A 6,681-nucleotide genomic window follows, 5' to 3' on the forward strand; every position below is an offset into this window, starting at 1 on the left:
CCTTGAGAGCGGGGAGGGTGAAGCAGGGCGAGCCCGTGCGCAGCCCCAGAGATGCGGGTGGCAGGAAGTGGTTGGAACGTCGCAGAATGTTGGAGGTAAAGCCACGGGGGCTTGCAGGTGCGTTGGGTGTGGTGTGTGGCAGAGAGCGAGGAGTCGCGGGTGACCCCAGGCTTTAGCTAGAGCCACAGGAAGGCTGGAGCCACCCTTCAGAGATGCGACAACTTGGACGATCAGGCTCAGGACAGCTACAGGGTCAGCGGCATCCAGAGGTCAGTTTTGGGTTAAGTCTGGGATGCCCATTAGACGGCAGGGAGGAGATGCCAGGAAGGCATTTAGCTAGGACAGCCTTCTGGAGGAGGTGGTGCTCTACTAGAGCCTTACAGAGGACAGAGCGAGCCCCGCAGAGGACCCAGGCCTGGGCCGCGCGGGGGGCAAAGAGCAAAGCTGGGACTTGAGGTCCCATCCGTCTGACTCCAGGTCTGTGCTTCCTGCTGGGACGCACGCGCCGTCTGCCCCACAGTGTGCAGGCCCTGCACTGGGACACAGAGATGAAGGACCGCGTCCTGCCCCATGAGGCTGTCTGGGGATAATGGCCTCATTTCTGTAGAGTCCCTGAATCCTCTAGAACGTAGCCCCCTGACAGCAGGGACCGGCTGGTTGTTCTCTGCTCACTACTCCCCTGCCCTGCCTAGCTCTGCAGGGTACCAAGCACATAGTAGATGAATAAGAAAATGTGAGACCCTCTGCCTTTCTTCCCCACATTCACTCAAGTATCTATCCAGGCCAGGGATGACTCAGCCAGTTGTGCAAGGTTTCAGGACACACCCAGTGCCACACAGGGCTCCCCAGGGACTGGCACTCAGGTCCCTGGGCCCCCAGAGCTGTTATAGAATTCTAGACGCAGCCCCCACTCCCCCCCACCGCCCCCCGCAGTGCACAGTGGTATAGGCCCTGGAGGTAGAGGATACCTACCTGGGTTCCGATTGTAAAGCCACCTTTTCAAAGCATGTCCTAGTGGGAGACGTATTAACTGGTTTGAGCCCAGTTTCCTTTCCTTTTCTTTTTTTTTTTAAATGTGTATTTATTTTTGAGAAAGAGAGAACTGCAAGGGAGGTGCAGAGAGAGACGTAGAATCTGAAGCAGGCTCCAGGCTTTGGGCTGTAAGCTCAAAGCCCAGTGTGGGGCTTGAACTCACGGACCATGAGATCATGACCTGAGCCAAAGTTAGGCATCCAACAGACTGAGCCACCCAGGTGCCCGCCCCACCCCCCCCGCCCAGCTTCCTTTTCTATAAAACTTTATGTCACAGGATGTTTTTGAGGAGTAAATGATAAAAATCACATGGAATACTTAGCCTAGAGCCGGGTGGGCATCAGGCCACTGAGGAAGGATGGTAATATTATGTTAGTAATTGGTGTTCATCACAATGGTTGTTCATAGCTCAGGGGCCTTGCCCATCAAGTCCTGGCTGTGTCCTTGGAGACTGTGATGGCCGAGCCCACAGCAGGTGCTCGGAAGCCATTGCCAGTGGCAGGGGTGCGGTGGGGGGCCCTCTGCGCAGCCAGATGCAGCCTCCCTGACCCCCACCCTCCTGCCACAGGGACAGCAGCAGAGCCGCGTGACTCTCTAAGAAGGCGCGGTTTCTGGAATTCTCTCGATCTCTATCTCCCTTCGGCCCTGATCCATTTCCTTATCAACTTCAGTGGCTCTCCGCGCTCCGGTGGATGACGGAGAGCCAAGGTCTCGGTGCCCTTTGCTCTGGCTTCTATCTGCCTGCTTCCAGGCGGCTGGAGCCCCAGCTGCCACTCAGCTGGAGAAGTGTCAAAACTATTAAATTACAGGACGCAGGCAGGTGACAGGGCAATACTTGTCATCTACCTCTTGACAGGGCCCCCTGGCCCTGAGCCTGCAGCAGGGAGAGATCTTCACTTCCCTGTAATCACAGTCTTGGACTTGAAAGCAATCTTCTGGAGGTGAGAGCTGATGGTGACCAGGCGTGGGCGATTCGAGCCAGGACAGCGCCCAGTGGGGGGTGCCCAGACAGGCGGATACATCACAGGGGCAGCTGGGCTGGTAGTTTTCTCCTTTTAGCTTTTATTAGTTTTTTTGAAAGATGAAAGTGGTACCAGTGCACTCTGACAGCACAAGCCGTGTGGAAGTGTGTAAGGATCTTAAGTGTCCTGTTCATCTGGGAAAACCGCTTCCCAGATGAAACACTGTGATATGGATGGGAATGAACTTGCTGGATCGTGCGTGTTAAGGGCCCTTTGGATTCACTGCTCCTTCAATCCAGTCACCAGCCCCTGGGGCAGAATTTGCCATTCTCCCCACCCCCACCCCCCTGCCCTTTTTAAATTTTACTCATTTATTTTGAGAGACAGAGACAGAGCACACAAGTGAGAGAGAGGCAGAGAGAGAGGGAAAGAGAATCCCAAGCAGGCTCTGCACCATCAGCACAGAGCCCAATGTGAGGTTCAAACCCACCAACTATGAGATCATAACCTGAGCCAAAGTCAAGGGCCGGACACTTAACTGAATGAGCCCTCCAGGCACGCCTGCCATTCTCCCTTTTTAAGGACAGTTAAGGGGCTCAGAGTCACAATGGGACCTCTACGGCCACTCAGCTGATCTTGAAGCAGGGGCTGCACCCACAGCTCTGTGGCTCCAAGGGCATGCCCTTCCCACTGGACCCCCCACTGCCTGTTAATGGCTTGCTGTAAGTGTATAAAAACTTGTCTTTCTTTTATGAACGTGGGATCATACCCTAAGCATCATTTTGCAGCTCGCTTTTTAATTTGAGGGTGTTTTCCCATACATGGACCTGCGCCCCCACTGTCCTTTGTCGTTGGCACCCACATGTATTTTAGCTGGTCCTTTTCAGGCACATGTTTAGGTCTTATTGGGCTTTCGCTATTATGGCAAGGCCACAATGCCCATAACTCTCTGACTTCTTTTCCCACTATTCATTTTGACTATACAAGCACTGTATGCATACATTCTCTTTGTCAGATAGTTGAATGATTCAGTTAAAAACTTCCCCAGGCTACCCTGTGCTGCGATCACCTCCCTATTTCAGTCCCCTCGTCATAGTAACCGGTGTTATCAGCGTGGCTATAATCCGTACAGACATATTTCTATGCATTGTATGCACACAAATGCACGTGCTTTTGCTGTGGGTGCTTTTTTTTTTTTTTTAAACACACAAGGTACCACGCAGTATGCATTTTTGTGCATTTGGCTTTTTCCTCTCCTAGCGACATCCCAGACAGCTTTCTATGTTGGTGCATAGACAGCTACCTCATTCTTTTTAATGAGGCTCTGTGTCATGCTTCGTGGGACAGATGCATCATCTTTTTTTAAAGTCATTTCCCTATTGATAGATACGTAGGTTCCTTCTATTTTCCCCCTCTCTATAAAAAGGACCGCAATAAACATCCTTGTGTGGTCTCAGCCTATGCACGTGGGAGCAGGTCCCCAGGATGGATACCCGGATGTAGACTTGCTGGGTTGAAGGGGTTGCCAGGCCGGGGCTTGCCTGAGGCCGCAGGAGGTTGGGGGAAGACAAGAGCTGGGGAGTCCAGGGGGCTGTCTGCGACAGGAGGCGACACGGTGGGGGACTCACTCACTGCGGCTGTGTTTTACGGTGGCTCCTGGGGCACTGCCGGCTCCAGGAAATTCTGTGGTCTATGCAGCTACCTAGACTGCACGGTCGGAACAGCCCTGTGGGCCCCACTCTTCCTCCTTGTACTCACCGGCGGGTGGCGGGGGTGGCTGATCCAGACTGACCAGTTGTTTTGGTGCTTTGGGTCCATTTTTTGCTACTTCGTTCCAGGGAAGGTTGGGGGAGAAGGTACCAAGTGTGACCTGGACAGCGGTCAGGCAGGCCCTGCCCTCCGGAAGCTGCGGCTGCGCGGGGACGTGACCTTCTGCCCTCCGACCGGGGCTGTGATAGGGGTAAGTGCAGGCTGCTACGGGGACACCAGGGTGCTTCTGACGGAGCAGGTGGTGGAGGGGAGCGGTCATGGGAGGTCCTGTTGGAGGGGACAGCTGAGCGGGTCTGAAAGAACGAGTGTGTGTCCATACGTAAACATCTCCGTGTTTATGTGCTTGCGTGCTGGTTGCTTATTTGTGGATGGTTGGTTCATTTTTCAGCCAATCACCAGCCTCCCCCTTCATCTGGTAATGAAAGGGACAGTCTCTGCTTTCTTGTTCTCTAGTTCCTTCTTCAGCCCCGCCCTTCCCTACTGTGAGCCCAGAAATGGACATGTGACCCTGGCGGGCCAATCAGAGCACTGCATCTGTGAGCCCCAGGAACCGGTTCAGCTTCAGCCAATCACAGCCTTCTCTGGGATTTTTCTGCTGGAGTTCGTGGGAGAAACTCCCTGTTGCCTTCCCAGGAGTCATGGGAGTCAAGGTGGATGCTTGGGGTCACCTTCCTGGCCTCATGGGGGCGTGCCCACGTGTAGTGGGAGAAACTGGAGCCATTTTGCAGAAAGAAGCAGAGATGGAAATGAAAGGTGGCAGAGAGAGCCCTGAGGTTGTTTCTGGCCATTCCGCTCCTGAGCTGTTTCTTGATCCCTGGGGCCAAACATCCTTCTTCTAAAAGTCCTCAGGGGCTGGACTGGGAGCTGTTGCTGTGGTCCGGAGCCCTGATCAATGTTGGGGGCAGGGAGGCTCACGAGGCTATGAGGGCTCCAAATGGGCAGGAAGCTGGTGGGATGGGTATGAGGGTCTCTTCCTAGCCTCTGTCCATTCTGTCTTGGAAAGCCCAAGTCAACCATGACTTTCTTTTTCTTAAAATCCTTCAATGGCTTCCCATTTTCCTTAGCATCAGGCCCAAACTCCTTAGCCTATTGTGCTGGGCTCTGCATGGTCACCCCTCACTGACCACAAATTAGGTTCCAGCCATACCAGCCTTCTTGATGCTCCATCCACAGGCCATTCTCTCTCCTCCAAGCCTTTGTACATGCTCTTCCCTCAGCCTGGAACACCTTTCCTTCGTTTTTCTACCTTACCATCACCCTGGTTCTTTACCAGGATGACTCCTACTCTCCTTCTGGTTTGAGAGTAAAGACCTCTTCCTCCAGGAAGCCTGCCTGCTCCCTTGCTCTGAGGCCCCAGAGCACGACATTAATCAACCCTACTATCCAGCTCTAGATATCCAATATCTACAATAAACTCCGGGCTCTATGAAAGCAAGATGATGTCCATCTTGTTCATTCCTGCTCTCGTGCACACCAGCTTCCAGCATGTTGTTAACACATAGGTGGGGTATGAATCAACACGTGTGTCCTACACGCATCAAGAGGCATGGGGTGTGGTGGGAGCAGCTCGACTCTGGAACAAGACAGACCTGGGCTGTGATCCTGCCTGCACTTGGCTGTCCCTTGGCAAATTACTTCATCTTTCTGAGCATCAGCTTCCTAAAATGCAGATGGCATATTCTTGCCCACCTGTTGGTTATTGTGAGAAAGGCAGCGAAGGTGGTCGCGTTTGGAGAACTCAAAGGCATTAGGCAAATGGATAGCTTTAGTTTCAAAGCAACAGGTCCATAGAATCTATAAACAGAAATTGTTTTTGGAAAATTGGTTGGTCTTTTCTCCCCCTCGGGGTGAAAACAGGAAACACCCGAGCTATAGGGGAAGGGAAAGGGAAAGGCATATACACTGAGTGCTACAAAGTGCTGAAGCATTTTGTATTAAACAAGCTGAGTATATTAATTTTCCACAGAAAGGACTTTGATGACTTTCATTAGATTTATCGTTAGGTATTTTATACTTTTTTCTATTGCATATGGTATCATGTTTCTTTTACTAATGCATAGGCATGTAATTAGCACTATGTAATTGATTCTGTATCCAGGAAACTTGTTAAGCCTCTTTGTTCTGTTTTAAAAGTTTTTTTTAGTGTTTTTATTTATTTTTGAGACAGAGACAGAATCGGAAGCAGGCTCCAGGCTCTGAGCTGTCAGCACAGAGCCCGATGTGGGGCTTGAACTCACGGACTGTGAGACCATGACCTGAGCAGAAGTCGGACGCTTAACTGACTGAGCCACTCAGGCACCCTAGAGCTTCTTTATTTTGTATTGAGGCATAACTGACAAGTAAAACAGTAAGATCTTTAAAGTGTACAACATAATAATTTGATACATGTATAAACTTCTTTATTCATTCTTTTTATTTATTTGTACATTTCTTTTCCTTTCCTACCCTCCTGGAAGTGGCAAGGGCAGGTACTCTTATCTTATTCCTGATTTTAGAGGGACAGCTGTTTCTGCAGAGTCATAATGTATGATGCCTGTGCTAGATTTTTCAGAAATGTTCTTTATCATGCTACAAAAAGTCTACTTTATTCTTAGTTTGCTGGGAGTTTACCCTTGAAAGGATACTGGATTTTATTTACATCAACTGAGATATTCATGTTGTTTTTCTCTTTTAAGCTTTCAATGTGATGATTTACAGTAATCAATTTTCTAATGTTAAACCAACCTTGAATTCCTGAAATAACTGCAGCTGAGTCACGATATGTTTATTGCTTATACATTGCTGGATTTCACATGCTAATATTTATGTTTCAGAAGTTGACATTTTTATTCTTTTGTGGTTTTTTTGGTTTTCACTTTTTTTTTTGGTAACCTTGTTCTTGCGGGAATTTGGTTTGTAAAATTTCATTCTCATATTG

General features: G+C 50.2%; 1 long non-coding RNA gene across 1 annotated transcript; it reads left to right on the forward strand.

Moving 5' to 3' along the window:
* Positions 1-2,608: 2,608 nt before the first annotated feature.
* On the forward strand, positions 2,609-4,667 carry LOC120232891. The gene is made up of 3 exons (XR_005528671.1): positions 2,609-2,716; positions 3,833-3,954; positions 4,218-4,667. It is a non-coding gene; the product is annotated as an uncharacterized LOC120232891 (long non-coding RNA).
* The last annotated feature ends 2,014 nt before the right edge of the window (positions 4,668-6,681 follow it).

Source organism: Hyaena hyaena, unplaced genomic scaffold (genome assembly GCF_003009895.1).
Source record: "Hyaena hyaena isolate Hyena2069 unplaced genomic scaffold, ASM300989v1 scaffold_3, whole genome shotgun sequence".
Taxonomy (NCBI): Eukaryota; Metazoa; Chordata; class Mammalia; order Carnivora; family Hyaenidae; genus Hyaena; species Hyaena hyaena.